This window comes from Scylla paramamosain, chromosome 7 (genome assembly GCF_035594125.1).
Source record: "Scylla paramamosain isolate STU-SP2022 chromosome 7, ASM3559412v1, whole genome shotgun sequence".
Lineage (NCBI taxonomy): Eukaryota > Metazoa > Arthropoda > Malacostraca > Decapoda > Portunidae > Scylla > Scylla paramamosain.
The window spans coordinates 19,353,328-19,370,827 of record NC_087157.1 but is presented as its reverse complement, the minus strand read 5'-3'; the positions used below and the strand labels follow the sequence as shown (position 1 = coordinate 19,370,827).

At 37.1% G+C, this 17,500-nt stretch overlaps 1 protein-coding gene across 4 annotated transcripts in view; it reads right to left on the bottom strand.

Moving 5' to 3' along the window:
- Positions 1-14,600, bottom strand: part of LOC135102190 (uncharacterized) — a 59,270-nt gene extending 44,670 nt beyond the window's left edge. For 2 of the 4 annotated variants that reach the window (XM_064007012.1, XM_064007013.1), the window contains exon 1: positions 14,523-14,600. The gene's annotated coding sequence lies outside the window, so the exon portion shown is untranslated. The remainder of the gene's footprint in view (positions 1-14,522) is intronic. The other 2 variants (XM_064007017.1, XM_064007015.1) reach the window with 2 other exon arrangements.
- Positions 14,601-17,500: the final 2,900 nt, after the last annotated feature.

The following is a 17,500-nucleotide window of genomic DNA, read 5'->3' as shown; positions in this document are numbered from 1 at the left end:
TCTCTCTCTCTCTCTCTCTCTCTCTCTCTCTCTGTCTCTCTCTCTCTCTAAGTATGCATCACCCATTTTTAGCACTTAATTTCATTTTTTTTTCCTTTCAATCTGCTACACATTTTCCCACTTTAGTGCTTTATTTCCTCATATTTTCCTTGTTCATTACCGCATTTTTTTTTTTTCCAAGTTAAAGCATGCTATTTTCTTTCCTCACTTTCCTTTAAGCATGATGTCATTCTCCGAGTAACTTCAGGCACCTACTAATATTAGATTACATTCTCTTCCTAATGTCACTTGTTCACTACGGCTTATGTCTTTCAATGTTTTCTTTTTTTCACTTCTTTCTGTTATTTTCAGGCTTTTTTTCTTTTTTGTTTGGTGCTATGACTGTCAATGTGTGTGTGTGTGTGTGTGTGTGTGTGTGTGTGTGTGTGTGTGTGTGTGTGTGTGTGTGTGTGTGTGTGTGTGTGTGTGTGTGTGTCAGCATGTATATACATTTACTTGTCTATACGTTTGAAGCTTTTTTTTTTCATTGTTTTTTACTTTAAACTTTCTTTTTCATTCTCTCCGATTTTATGTTTGTGTTCTCTCTCTCTCTCTCTCTCTCTCTCTCTCTCTCTCTCTCTCTCTCTCTCTCTCTCTCTCTCTCTCCAATACATTCTTACTTTTAAAACTCTTCGTCAGCCTTCGGGAATCCTAAAACTGCAACAAACTGCCAGCAACACACTCAGTCCCTGTGCTTCCCTGAGCAGTAAAGGGCGGACGTTGTCATCTCCCGGCGTTACTCCTTCGAGACGCACAGGACAATATGTAAGTTCGTGTAGCGTCTTCATATTGACCGAAGAGATGAAGAATGTATGTCAGTACGTATATCAGTATATCTTTGACCTTCTGTCTGTCTTGTGTGGGTGGGTGCGTGATTGGTTGGGAGTCTCTGTCCCCAGCTTATGTGCAATTTTGTGTATTGTAATATATCTGTTTGTCTGTCCGTTTGTCTATTATTTCACACACAAACACACACACACACACACACACACACACACACACACAATATCTCAACATTTGCTTTTTCCAAATGTCGCAAGAAAGAAAAAAGAAAGAGGAAGAATAATGTGCACGATATATATGCATGTGTATTGTGTTGCAAGACATCCAATCTCTCTCTCTCTCTCTCTCTCTCTCTCTCTCTCTCTCTCTCTCTCTCTCTCTCTCTCTCTCTCTCTCTCTCTCTCTCTCTCTCTCTCTCTCCATGGTTTCAACACAATTCCAGTGATCCAGACAACAATATATAAAATTTAAAATATGCATTTTTAATTTCTAGTAAGGTAATTCATAGAGTAGCAGGAGAATTGTGAGTATTTTTGGCGACAGGAAAGTGTGTGTGTGTGTGTGTGTGTGTGTGTGTGTGTGTGTGTGTGTGTGTGTGTGTGTGTGTGTGTGTGTGTGTGTGTGTGTGTGTGTGTGTGGGCGCCTCTGTCTGCAACTTGATTCACAGGAGGAATCATTTTTTTTATGTGTCTCTTTTTGTTTTATAATGTTTTGCTTTCCTTTGTTTCTCTAGGTTTATATGTAAAATCTCTCTTTTTTATCCATTGCTCGTGTGTAAGTTACCAAACATAAACATACAAATATTTTCGTTATGCGAAATTCAGTCTGTCTGCCTCAAAGTTTCTGATATTTGTCTATTTGTAATGATTCTATATATGAATGTTTGTTTACTATTTCATTTGGCATATGCACCCATCAGTCAGTGTGTCTCTGTGTCTTTGTCTGTCCTGCTTTCTGAATGTCTGATGTGCCGGCTGACTCTCTAATGTCATTTCCTTCTAACATAGTACATACCTTTATTTATCTTAGTTTGTTTACCATGATTTACAGTTGCATTTCTATGTGTTCTGTCCATCAATATACAGCTAATTTCTCTCTTTATCTGATTCATCGCCTACACTTCCACTTTCTTCTTATTTGTTTATGTATATTGCTCTTCAACCATCCTGTGTTTCTTCAGTTACCTACCCATTCGTCGATGTTTTATCTGTATATCTCTCCCTATCTAATACTTCCACCTTCTTATCAATCAACGGGAATTTATTAACATATTTTACCACCACTGTACTATTATCCCTGTCTATCTTTCTGTCTGTCTATTTATCTAATCTATTTTCTACTTACTGAACTGTCTATCTTCCCATCTATATATATTTATATCTACTTATATACCTATTCATTTATTCATGTATCTATCAATCTATCTATCCATCTATCTGTCCATCTATATATCAATCTATTTATCAGCCAGTCAATCTATTTTACCATTTACCCATCCAGCCATCTATCTGTAAATCTACCTGTTCAACCAGATACCTATTCATTAATCAATTCGTCAGACCAATAACACATTTCTCTATCTGCGCCTGAACATACTCACCGACCCATCTCCCCGCTCACCGCCACTGTACCGAGATAATGCACCCTCAATACACTCCTATACTCGGCGGCGGCTAGGCAACGCTATTTTGACATGTTCCACTAAGCATCCCTGCTTATAAGGGGAGACAAGGCCCTGCTAATGCTACGGGACTGGAGGAGGAGGGGGAAGAAGAGGAGGGGCATCTGTTGCAAGCATTATGTCGGCGAAAGGAAGGATGGAACGTAAGGGAGAGAGGATGAAGGATGGTGGAGCGAGAGAAGAGAAGAGAGGAATTCTTGAAAATGGGAGAAGTTGAGAGTGAAGTGTGGTGGCAGTGGTGGTAGTAGTAGTAGTAGTAGTAGTAGTAGTAGTAGTAGTAGTAGTAGTAGTAGTAGTAGTAGTAGTAGTAGTAGTGGTGGTGGTTGTGGTGGTATAGTTCGTAATTTTTCTGTTCCTCCTTTTTAGGGTGAATTGTAGATTTTTTTCACTCTACTAAAAATTGTATTTTTTTTTTTTGTCTTTTGCACAAAATAGAAAAAAAAATCAACATTTCCGAAAAGACGGTATTCAAAAGGAAGTAAGCTTCTTCACTTGTCTTATTCATTATGACGTAACATTCTGAGGTAATTTGTGCGTCCAAAGGCACAGACAAAGGGGTGTTTGAAGTGGATGTTTTTACTAATGCTGTTATTACCCTCCTCCTCCTCCTCCTCCTCCTCCTTTTTTTGCATAGGAATAATAATAGAATTTCACTTCATTCTTTCCAATCAAAACGCAGCCAGTTTTCCCCACACAACACGATGGTTTTCCCACGCCAGCACAAGCACGAGGGCGTGTCGGTTTGGCAGTCATACACTGCTCTAGCTAAAGGGTAGTTAATCTAAATTAATTCCAAAGCGATATGTAAAGACCTGAGGGAGTGTTTGTTTTGGTTATCCTATGTAATCACATGTTGTAATCCTCATTTTCTTCGTCCGCATTCTCCTGTTATTGATCAACTTTGTGATTTTAAGTACTAGAGGTCAAAGTTGCAGGCGATAACCTGTGAATCCAGCCCTAAAGGGAAAGGTACACAAACACAGTGACCGAAGCTGTGGCCTGATTGACTGCCGCCTCCCTGGAAAGCACAACGCAAGGATGCTGCACCACCCCTCAACAACCAAACTGTGCCTTCACCTGCGCTACGCACACACCACATCACACAACTATCATGCAGTTACACTCTCCCTCACAAACAAAAGTAGACAGACCACAACTCTTTCCCTCACTATTCTCTCCAGTTTTATGTGGTTTTTCTATACCACGTGGTATCAATTCCTGAATCTTGTCAGCTTCTGCTGGAGAGATTGGTGGGGAGGAACCTTCTGTACTATCCTGTATCTCCCAATAATAGTTAATGTAGAATAATTATCCAAACAGCCTCGTCAGTAACTCAAGGTTTGGTCTTCCGTTGCATTCCTTTGTATTCCTTTGTGTTCTTTCCTCCTCCTCCTCCTCCTCCTCCTCCTCCTCCTCCTCCTCCTCCTCCTCCTCCTCCTCCTCCTCCTGCCTGCTGCTGGATGTGATGGCTCATGAATAACATGTGAATATGTTCTTAAACCACTCAGTGAAATCATAATTCGAGCTGAGAGAGAGAGAGAGAGAGAGAGAGAGAGAGAGAGAGAGAGAGAGAGAGAGAGAGAGAGAGAGAGAGAGAGAGAGAGAGAGAGAGAGAGAGAGAGAGAGAGAGAGAGAGAGAGAGAGATTCATGGCAAAAAGTAAATTCTTTCATACAAATGCACCACATTAAGCGCCTCCAGCGTAAGACTGTATAATTATCAGGCAGGAAGCGCGGCAGTAAACACGTCAAGTCTATGGAGAAGGCAGGGCGTGTTTCACTTGCTGGTCTTGCCTCTCACTTTTTCAATATACGTTTTCTTTTTTTGCTTTTCTTTTTTTTCCTTGCATGGATTGACAAGGTGTGGAATAATTGTAAGAAAATACAAATTATACAAAAACTGAATTGGTGTCACTCCAGATAATAATCCTGCTCTTTACTACAACAACAACGACAACAACAAAAACAAGAACAACAACAACAACTACTACTACTACTACTTCTACTGGTAGTGGTAGTAGTAGTAGTAGTAGTAGTAGTAGTAGTAGTAGTAGTAGTAGTAGTAGTAGTAGTAGTAGTAGTAGGAGGTGAAGGAGTGGATACATGAGGTGGAAGTCCTGTCTGACATGGCCAGGACTGAGCCTCATGCAGCCTACTCTGCCTACACCCACGGCTTGCAGCATCGATGGAGATTCGCCATGCGCACCATCCCAGGCATCAGCCCTCTCCTTGCACCACTGGAGGTCTCGATAAGGAACATCTTCCTCCCAGCGTTACTGAGATACCACACCATCGGAGATGGGGAAAGGGCGCTGCTCGAACTTACACCAAGACTGGGCGGGATGGGAATCACCTCCCCTGAGAAGTTGGCGACTGTGGAGAACCTCAACTCCCTCAAGCTCACCAGGTCCCTCACAGAGAAGATCATTGCTCAGGACGCACATGGTGAAATAGCCCAAAGTGCAGTCACTGAGCAAGGACGAATTATATCTAGAGATAGGCAACAACATCAACGAAACTGTCTCGAAGACCTGATAAACATCCTGCCTGCAACCACAGTGAGAAAAATCCTCACTGCACAGGAAACGGGAGCCTCTAACTGGCTAACGTCACTGCCCATCAGAGCGAAGGGCTTCAGCCTCAACAAACAAGAATTTGTCGACGCCATTGCTCTGAGGTACGGCTGGCCGATGGAAGGACTCCCCAGTACTTGTGTGTGTGGCTCCCCCAATGACGTCAACCATACCATGACGTGCAAAAAGGGGGGATTCGTATGTATCAGGCACGATGAGGTGAGAGATCTGACCGCCAGCATGCTCAGGGAGGTGTGCCACGATGTCTCCACTGAACCGACCCTCCTGCCGCTAGACGGCGAGCACCTGCGCTACAGAACAGCCAACACCACCAACGAGGCTCGAGTCGACGTCAGTGCACGAGGGTTCTGGACAAGGGGACAGAAAGCATACGTGGACATACGGATCTTTGACCCGATGGCCGCCTGTCACCACGAACTCTCCCTGGAGGCCGCCCACCGCAAGAATGAGCAGGAGAAGATCCGAGCGTATGGGGAGAGAATCCAACACGTTGACCAGGGCAGCTTCACACCTCTGGTCTTCACCACATCTGGCGGGATGGGCTCCAAGGCTCAGTGCTTCTACTCAAGACTAGCCGACCTAATGGCAGAAAAGAAGCACCAGCCAAGGAGCCATGTCGTCGCATGGATGAGGTGCCGTCTCTCATTCTCCCTCCTCAGATCTGCCCTCCTGTGTCTCAGGGGGACAAGGCATTCCACTCCCATACCTGCAGAATTAGGAGGCCTCGACTGCGAGGCTACAGTGGTGGAGAGTGGCATAAGAGTAGATAGAGTAGAGGTAGAGTGAATTTATAGTTAACAACTAATGTTTATATTATAGAGTATTAGATATGGTTGGATGCCACAGTCATTAGCGTGAGCTGGGGCTAATGACCTCCAAGTAATGGAGCCCCTAATTGACACATCAATAAACATGGGGTGGAGGTAGTAGTAGTAGTAGTACTACTACTACTACTACTACTATTGCTACTACTAGGAAAGTAAAGTAATGTCACTCACTTGAACAATGGCTGCCAATAGCTATCTACCATTTCATTCCATCAGTAATAACGAGTTGGAAAGACTAAATAGCAGTGACACAGTGTATAGGAACTATTTGTGTATTAATGGGCTAGACCAGATTTTATTTAATCCGCTCAACCTAGAACAAGAGATTAATTGTACTATCAACGATGCCTTGATTTTTAATATAGATAACATTACTCAGAAATTTTCAAAATACATTTACTTAGATGATCTGAAAACAAAACTGAAAGAAACTGATGTATTTTCTGTATTAAGTATGAATATAAGAAGCTTAGCAAGTAATCTTCAAATATTAACTGATCAGTGTTTGCCTGAGGAAAACAGTGTTGATATTATGGGATTCTCAGAGACCAGGCTTGACAGTAATATAGAAAACTTATATCAGTTAAAAGGATACAACATGTTTACAATGAACAGGAGACAGGAAAGGAGGAGGTGTGTGTATATATGTTTCTAGTATACACAAGTCTTGTATTATAAAGGAGTGTTGTTTAATGGAACAGTTCTTAGAGTGTGTATGTGTGGAAGTGAGTAGAGGTAAGAACACCAATTTGTTTGCATCTGTTTATAGGCCACCAAAGGGGAATTTGCAGGATTTTTTCAATGCATTAAAGAAAAATTTTTGATATTGCAGCGACAAAAAGATACAGTGAAACTTATTTTCTCGGAGACTGGAATTTAGATCTACTAAAAACAAATGAACCTGGAGTGCGAGAATTTATGAATTTGATGTATTCACATGGTTGTTTTCCATTGACAACAAAACCTACAAGAGTAACTGATAATTGCACTTCACTAATAGACCATATTTGGACCTCTCATTTTGGAAACAACATAAATAATTACATAATTTATACTGATGTATCAGATCATTTTGCAGTTTATTCACAGTTTAAGAATATATTAAAAAATGCTGATGTATTCGTAGAAGAAAAGAATTTTTTCAGACAGGAATATAAGTTTATTTACTGAACAAGTAGCAAATGAAAACTGGTTCGAAATATCAAATACAAATGATGCAAACGATGCATTTGAGAAATTTTATGCGTTATATAGACATAAATTTTATTCTTGTTTTCCAGTAAAGAATGTTAAAGTCGTTGATAAACACAGCAGAAATCCTTACATTACTACTGCATTAAGAAATAGCATAAAGGAGAAACACAGACTCGAAAGACTTGCATCAAAATGGCCAATGACATATGGGCCAAGATATAAAAGCTATAGAAACCAGCTAGTAACCTTGCTGCGTGTTGCAAAAAACAAATACTATCAGGATAAACTTAAGAACCAACAAGGAAACAGTAAATCGATATGGAACACATTAAATAGTCTATTGGGAAGAAATAACAATAAAAGTACAATTGAAATTAAATTGAAAAATAATAATGATTACACTGCTAATGTTTTTAATGATCACTTTCTGAAAAAGACAGAATCCTCACAACAACAAACAGCTACACCACAAAATTCCCACCGTCAGTTTCTCAACAATCCTGCAAACATTTCACTTTACTTGTGCCCTGTTACTAGAGAAGAAATAAATATGTATTTAAGCAATCTAAAAACAAACACTGCTCCAGGATATGATGAAATTCCACCTAGACTGCTAAAGATTACAGCACAGTACATTGATATACCTCTGACCCACATTATTAATCTCTGTTTTCAGCAAGGTTGTTTTCCCGACAAACTTAAAATAGCTAAAGTGATTCCAATATTTAAGTCGGGTGATGTTGACGATGAAAATAATTATAGACCAATATCTATATTACCATCTATTAGCAAGATATTTGAAAAAGCTATTGTTCAAAGATTAAGGAGGTTCCTGGAAGATTTTGATCTAATATCAAATAATCAGTTCGGTTTTCGTAATAACATGTCAACTGAAAAAGCCATAATGCAATTTACAAGTAAAATTTACAGTAATTTGGAAAGGAAACGTTATGTAGCAGGCATATTCTTAGACCTTTCGAAAGCCTTTGATACACTGAATCATGCAATTTTACTTGATAAGCTCTACAATAGTGGAGTAAGAGGAACACCATTAAAATTATTAGAAAGTTATCTAACTAATAGGAAACAATCAGTATACTGTAATAAAAAATCATCACAACTAAAAGTTATTCACACAGGAGTTCCTCAAGGGTCAATACTGGGCCCATTGCTCTTTTTGACATATATAAATGATATCTCTAATGCCTCTGAAAAATTTAATTATGTATTATTTGCTGATGATACAAATCTTCTTTTACATGATGATAACTTAAATAATTTGCATACTGCCTTGAATACTGAATTAGAGAAAATTAGTAAATGGGTATCTGCTAACAAATTAAAGGTAAATGTTACAAAAACAAATTATATATTATTTCAAAATCGATCTGTGGAACATAGAATGAGGACAGTTTATATGGAAGGATGTGAATTGAAAAGGGTTTCATGTACAAAATTTTTAGGGGTTTTAATTGATGAGAATTTAAACTGGAAAAACCATATACAATCACTCTGTTTTAAATTGTCAAAAATTTGTGGGGTATTGTACAAAATTCGTCGTAACCTAACAATTGATGCCTTGAAAAATCTATATTACTCACTATGTTATCCTCATTTTATATATTGTTTATCATTATGGGGTTGTACATGGCCTTCAGTTGTAAAAGAAATTATTGTAATGCAGAAAAAGATTTTAAGAACCATTACATTCAAAAGAAAACATGATTCCACACAGTTTTTGTTCACTGAATTGAAATTACTGAAATTTGATTACCTATTGCAATACTTTTGTCTTTTATCTGTTTATAATGACTTAAATGAAATTAGGAGTACCAGGAAATTGTTTAGATATATTCATCATAGCCAAGGAACTAGAGGAAATAATATCAACTTGATTTGTCCGCAACATAGAACAACATTGTATAAATTTTCAATACATTGCTTTGGACCTACGTGTTGGAACGCTTTACCTGATGATTTGAAGACTATAACTAATTTCAATATATTCAAAAGTAAACTTAAAAAACATTTTCATAAATTGCAAAGTCTATCAATTAATGCACAATAATGTCAAATGCAGTTCTTTTTTTTTATGGAAAGGTGTGATTATTAATGTCATGATTGTCTGTAGGATGTAAGTTTTTGTCTTAAATTGTTTGTAATATAATTATTAATCTTAATTTATTACCTATTGCCGTCATGGAAACATGTATTACTGTAATTAATCTATGTCATGTCTGCTTAAGAGCTTAGCTCAGCAGACTAATGCCTCAACAATACCTGTACATAACTGTTCATTGTATATACTGGTGATATGGCAATAAACTAAACTAAACTAAAAAAAAACTAAAAAAACTTCTGTTATTAACATTCATCTATTAAGACTCAGGAAAGATTTGTCTTTCTCCAACTCTCTGTGCTTCTTAAAAACATGGAGCTGCATTTGGAAAAAAAAAATTAAAATAGCTGAACACAAAAATCATTTAGATGCAAAAGATATCGGACGGTTCAACTTGAGTAAACTGGAGTAAACAATGCAATACATGTTTAATTTAGAGTTAGTATAAAATGGTATTCTTACATTTGCATATAGCCATTATTTATACTCACGCTCTCATATCTTCTTGGCGAATGGCAAACAGAGGAACAAAAAAAATTTTTTTCAGTTGCCGCTTCCATACATACAGACAAAAAAAAAAATAAATAAAAAAAATAAAAGTCAATAAAATAACTAAATATGTTTCTGGAAGTGCCTCAATACTCTTAAAACAACTAGTCACAGGAAGGGGAAAAAACAGAAACAGGCAGAGAATCCCAGAGTTTACCAATGAAAGGGATGAAAGAATGAAGATATTGCTTGACTCCTGGACTATTGAAAGGGAACTTAAAGACTTCTATCACGTCCCCTCTTAACCTACGTCTCTCTAAAGAATGTAAATTTAATGACTTCAATCTCGCCTCGTAAGGAATACTCCTCATCCCCTGTATCCTTTTTGCTATTCTCCTCTGTACTGATTCTAAAACACCTATATCTTTCCTGTAATGTGGAGACCAGAATTGCACAACATAGTCTAGATGAGGTCTGACCAGCGCCAAGAATATCATTAATATTACTTCCGGCCTTCTACTTTTAACACTCCTAAAAATTAATCCTAGTACCCTATTTAGTCTGTTTCTAGCCTCTATGCATTGTTTTCCTAGACGGAGTTCACAGCTAACTATAACTCCTAAATGTTTCTCGTACCCTGTAACTACCAGAGATTGTTCGTTTAATGTGTACCTACTGTGTGGGTTTCCTCTACCTACGCTAAGTACTTTACATTTATTGATATTAAATTGCATTTGCCATATGTCCGTCCATTCATTCATCCTAAATCTGCCTGCAAGGCGAAGGCACCCGTTTCTGATCTAATTAATCTATCTTTGTGTCATCCGCAAATTTACTAACATCACTACTAATTCCACTAACCAAGGCATTGATATATATTAGAAATAACAATGTCCCTAATACTGATCCCTATGGCACCCCACTGATTACATGACCTCACTCGGATTTCGAGCCGTTTATTACAACTCTTTCTCGCCTGTCGCTAAGCCATGACCCTATCCAGCCTAACACCTTCCCATCTATCCCGTGTGCCCTAACCTTTCTCAGGAGCCTTTCATGGGGTACCTTGTCAAATGCTTTACTAAAGTCCAGATACAAGATATCATAACTATCACCATTATCTACTGCCTCGTACACTTTACTGTAAAAACTTAACAAGTTTGTCATGCAAGACTTCCCCTTCGTGAAGCCATGCTGTGATTGATTTATCAAGTTATGTTTGTCTAAATGTTCCCTAATGTTCCTCGCTCTTATTAACTCTAATATTTTACCTATAACTGAATTTAAGCTGACAGATCTATAGTTAGATGCTAAAGTTTTATCTCCTTTCTTAAAGATGGGTACTACATTAGCCTGCTTCCACATTACTGGTACCTCACCTGACTCAAGTGATTTCCTAAAGACAGAGACTAACAGCTCACTAATAACCTCTTTGCATTCCTTAAGTACTCTGGGATATATTTCATCTGGTCCTGGTGTCTTGAACTTTTTTTAGCCTATCTATCTCCTGTTCCACTATCTCTCTACTTATGGAAATATCTGTCAGCTTCTCATTCTCATCTGCTCTAAACATCTGTTCACTATCTGGCATATCCTGCATGTTTTCCTGGGTGAAGACAGATGAAAAATACTCATTCAGAATTTTACTAATCTCCTTCCCAGAACTTACCAGTTCCCCATCTGCTGCCTTTAATGGACCTATAGTATCCTTATTCTTCGTCCTCTATTCCTGATAAAATCCCTTGGGATCCGTCTTCACATGGCTGGCTACACTTAATTCATAATTGCCCTTAGCTTTCCTCGTTAACTTCATGACTGTTCTAACTAATTCATTATATTGTGACCTTAAAACTTCTTCACCTGCCCTTAATGTCTTATATATACTTCTCTTCCACCCTATATAATGTTTTAATCTAGCAGTCATCCATTTAGGATAATTTTTCTGTGATCTTATTGCCCTATACGGGATATACTCGTATGCTAACTGACCTGTATGAACTTTATCTACGAAATATTTATACAATTCATCTACATTTACTTCACCTAATTCCCTCATCTCGGCCCCTACCATCCTCTCTACTCCCTCATCTACTCGCCTCGACCTCACCTCTCTCATTTCAGCATGACCTGACATTCCACCATACTCACACCCATATACCCCTCCCTCTCTCCTCCGCCCCTTCGGAACACATCTTACCTCCTCTTGTCCTACACCCTCACACCTCACCTCACCTCTCACATCTTGCCTTATCTCTCTCAACTCCGTCCCGGACCTGACCTCACCCTGCATCCGTTGCCAGTCAACTCCTTGGAGGTACCTTTTTAATTCCTCAAATTCTGCTCTCCTAAAGTCAAGTATTTTACTAGTGTTTTTGCTTCTAAAAGTTTCTTCCCATTTTAAATTGTACCTAATTTCCCTATGGTCAATGTTACCTAGCTGTCCTTCAACCTCTACCTACGTGACTGCTTCCTCCCTGTTAGTAAGAATTAAATCTAGAATATTATTCCCCCTTGTGGGATCTACGACTACCTGTTTTAAAAAATTTTCCTGAATTACCTTAAAAAATTCTGCTTCCTTCTTACCCACCATCAGACTCCAGTCGATATTCCTAAAATTAAAATCTCCTACCACACATACCTGACTGTACCTGCCTGCTCTATTTATTACCTGCCACAGTGAGGTGTTAATTTCCTTTGTACTGGTCGGTGATCTGTACACTACTCCCACTACTGTACATTGCTGTACTACTACTGCTTTCCTATATGTTTTAGATCTACTGTTAATACAACACTGTAATGTGTCCCTAACGTATAACGCGACGCCTCCTCCTCTCCTGTTTTCCCTATCTTTATAGAACAATATATAACCATCTATCTTGACCTCTGGATTAAATACTTTTCCTCACATATCTAACCAAGTTTCAGTTAAAGCAATGATATCAAATTTCTCTACACACACTATTCTTCTAAGCAAGTCTATTTTATTAAAAATACTGCTACATTTTGTGTGGTAAATACTTCAGCTATTTCTCACCTTCCCTGAGCTAGCTACCTTTCTAGATTTAACTAATTTCTCCTATGTTTACTCCTCACAACACCTTCTTCCCACAACTCTTTCCCGTATATGAAGTGAGTTATGGCAAATAATTGGCGCATTTTGTGCGCTCGAGCTCGATCTGTAGTGATGAGGCGATAGTTGTGCGAGTTGCGAGGCAGAAACCTTCGCCCACATGCCGATAAATCGAAATATGCAAAATACAGCAAAAAAAGGTGAGTCTGACGAAGAAATTAAATAAAATAACAAAGATACGCCTTCAAAAGTTACCAAGAAGTGTTTCCGAAAATGAAATCGAAACTTTTATATACGATGGACATCAAAAGGTGCTCCTGGCCAAATCATCGTTGTGCCCTCCAGGGCCAGGCGGGAGCGGTGGGGTGTACAGATGTGCGGTAACAAAAATAGAGCCCCCTCGCTCCGCTACGGGAATGATCCCTCCAAAGATATTAAATACGTTACTAAATGATTAAGAAAATCATAAATTATCTTTCATTCGCTGACAAGGAAAATAAAAACGTGAGGAAAACTAATATTTTCAGAAATCTACAACGACGAGCCTCTAAAAAAAGGGAGACAAATAGTGTGGGCCGGCTCTAGTCATCAAGGCCCACGTCACCTTGACTTTTCAAGGCGACAATCAACACACACAGAGACAAATAAGAACACTTCACAGAACTATACAAGCTTTCCTCTCTTTGATTTTACTTGAATAAAGCTGCAACAAAGGTTATGACGCTAAAAAGTTACCTTAGGTTAGGTCACAAATATCATGGTGGTAACGCTTCCCGGGAAATCAGAGTTAAAAATAATATCAATACCAATTGAACAAAGAAAATATAAATATCTTTTCTCCATAGAAGGAGAGTTTTTTTTTTTTTTTACGTGGAAACCAAATTCACACTAAATGAAATGTGTTACAGTAATACTTTAATACTTTCCAAGGACACTTTATCATAACGTGCAAAATATTATTAATCTACATAACGGTAAAACACACTAAAGGATAAATAGACATACAAACTAGAAGATCTGATATTTGTTACCTAAAAAAGACCTCAAGTGAGGTCGTACATACGTACATACAAAAAAAAAATATATATACTCGTATATATATATATACATATATATATATATATATATATATATATATATATATATATATATATATATATATATATATATATATATATATATATATATATATATATAATATATATATATATATATATATATATATAAAACGAACGCAAAAATGACAGCTAATTGTTAGGTTTCAATTGAATCTCTAAGTAAATATTTATACCAAAAAGATGACACCATTATAGAAAACATATGATTTCGTATCCTTCTTTTCTCTATGCATACATTAAAATAAGCACACGAAGACTGGAATACAAAAATTATAGTTTTGAAAAAGATTCTCGGTTAATCCTCAAAGGACTTTTTTCCCTGTAAGATGTTGCAATGAACATTATAGACTAAATTTACATTCTGTCTTCTTTCACATATATACCCTAGGAAGGCAGAAACATGGGAGACAAAAACAACGCATTGGAAAAAGGTTTAAACTAATCCTTCAATGGATAACACTACTGACACGATACCATGGAAGCACATCCTTTCTTTCCTTCACAGATTCGTGGGAAGCTGACAGGAGAAAGGCAGGCAACAGGTTTCCGTTGAAATGAAAAAAAAAAATCCAAAATAGAGGGATCATGATGTAATGAAGCAGGTACTCACTTTCCTCCTGCATGTGTTGGGAGTGTTCACCGCGGCACCACCTGCCATCCTTTCCTGAAAATATCAAAACATCCACATAAAAAAGTGATGCAGCTTCACTATTCTAAAAAGAGCTAAAAATGAAGCATCATAAACAGAACCACCAGAAATCATTTACTGCATGAGTTAACAACATACACATGAACAAAAGAGGAAAGAATAAATACTGAACAAAAACACGAAATGTCATAAATAAAACGTGTCAAATTCCTCCAAGCAAGAACACATGGATACATGGAAAACAACACTGAAAACAGAACACACTTCAAACGCTGAGAATGTTAAATATGCACAACAGCTGCAACAAAATAAAACGAACAAACGACCATTACATATATAACAAGATCAAATAAGAAAATAAAAAGAAGCAAAAATAATAAATGTAAAGCTTGCCAACATTCAGCGTTGTCTAGAATATGAAGGTGGTAGTTAAGTGAGACTGAAGAGGAGGAGCACAAGTCATGCTGCGATTGATGCATGAAGGCAATCAAGGGAGAGGGTCGCACAGAGGAGGCGGGACGCAAGGCGCCTTCAGGCCAGTCACTGCTGGTGTCCCTCGCCTCCCCTTCCTGCCTCGCTGCGAGGTCAAGGGGCCACTACCACCGCTGCCTCAACACTTACACTACCTTTGCGTCTCAACACTGAAATGCTTCAATGAATGGGAATGAACGGGAAAGTAATGGTCACTTAGAATTGCTTATAACAAGTACATGTTACTAAGTGTTTTAAATCAATCTGTCTGTCTGCGTCTGTCTGTTTATCTCTGCCTCACATGTTCACTATAATGCTCTGTAAGAATGAGCATCCCAATCTCTGTTGCTTTGTTGCAGCGCATCTATTTGTATTAATGTTGTGTGTGTGTGTGTGTGTGTGTGTGTGTGTGTGTGTGTGTGTGTGTGTGTGTGTGTGTGTGTGTGTGTGTGTGTGTGTGTGTGTGTGTGTGTGTGTGTGTGTGTGTGGTGTAACATTACGAGTGGAACAATATTTACGAGTATGGGTCAGTAGGTCTGTCTTCTGGTATATTTAGTAGTTTTAGGAAATCAATGACAACTACGTATTGTGCACGAAAAATGGCATACCGTAAATACGAGGCCATGAGAGAAAAATATAGTTAGGTCACTATGTTTGCATTTTCTTCGCTTACAGTAATTCTTATCACGAAAGAATATACGAGTAACGGAAGAGGCATACGTTTATATTGTGCAAACATTATGCTGTATTAATATCCCACTGACTAATTCAGTTAGACTTTTGGTTAAGTACTCACTGCAGGGCACGATAAACTATTTATTAAAGTATTTTACAAAAAAATTGTGCAAATATATTCATTGGAATGAAATATTCCAGTTTCTGCCGCTATTTAAAACTACTTAGTCCATGTCTGTGCCTGCCCGCACATCCATCTGTCCCTCTGTCTATTTGTCTGTCTGTCTGTCTGCTTCCTTGCCTTCTATTTTTGCCTGCCTGCCTGTCTGCCTGCTTCTTTGCCTGCCTATCCTCTTCAAGTTAGCCTGACTATTTCCCTGTCACCCTGTCTGTCTGCCTGCTTTCTTTCTTTCTTTTTTGTATGTCCATCCACCTCTTTCCCCGCCCGTTAGTCTGTCTACCTCCCTGCTTGCTTGCTTGCTTGCTTGCTTGCTTGCTTGCCTCCCTGCCTGTCTGTTTGACCGTCTGCCTTCCTGCCTATCTGCCCCCTCTCTCTCTCTCTCTCTCTCTCTCTCTCTCTCCTCTCTCTCTCTCTCTCTCTCTCTCTCTCTCTCTCTCTCTCTCTCTCTCTCTCTCTCTCTCTCTCTCTGATGATTATCTAAGCAAGTCAAAACATTATTTAAACCACTACTACGAAATACCAAGGTACTTGAAGGCTTGTCTGTAAGTGGTATCAGTGTGAACAGGTTACATCACGCTCCTATACAATCATGATTTACGCAGCACACCCTCCATAGTAGGTTGGCAGGCACTTCCCACATGTTAAGGAGTCCTTCTTCATTTCGCTCTCTAATTTAAACTTCTTTATACAAATGAAATTAAACTTCGGGATTTAAATGGTCACTTTCTTTCTTATCGCATAAACAAAAATGTGCTGGACAAATATAACGAAAATATTTATATTAAAAAAAAACAATAATAATATTCGAGCCACACTCCACAGTAACGAAAGCTTTCATAGATATAGGAACACATTGCAAAGATTGCACTGAAATATTATTTATCACAGTACAACTACCATTCCTAATTCCCGGGAGCAGACTCATGCAGGATAGAAAAAGATGAAACACCAACAAATACTGGTAGAGAGTCATGAGAACATGGCAATTCATCAACGAACTCCCGAAAGAGAGAGAGAGAGGGAGAGAGAGAGAGAGAGAGAGAATATACATATATATATATATATATATATATATATATATATATATATATATATATATATATATATATATATATATATATATATATATATATATAATATATATATATATATATATATATATATATATATATATATATATATATATATATATATATATATATATATATATATATATATTTATATATTTATATATTTATATATATATATATATATATATATATATATATATATATATATATATATATATATAATATATATATATATATATATATATATATATATATATATATATATATATATATATATATATATATTTATATATTTATATATATATATATATATATATATATATATATATATATATATATATATATATATATATATATGTATATATATATATATATATATATATTTATATATATTTTATATATATATATATATATATATATATATATATATATATATATATATATATATATATATATATATATACATATATATATATATATATATATATATATATATATATATATATATATATATATATATATATATATATATATATATATAT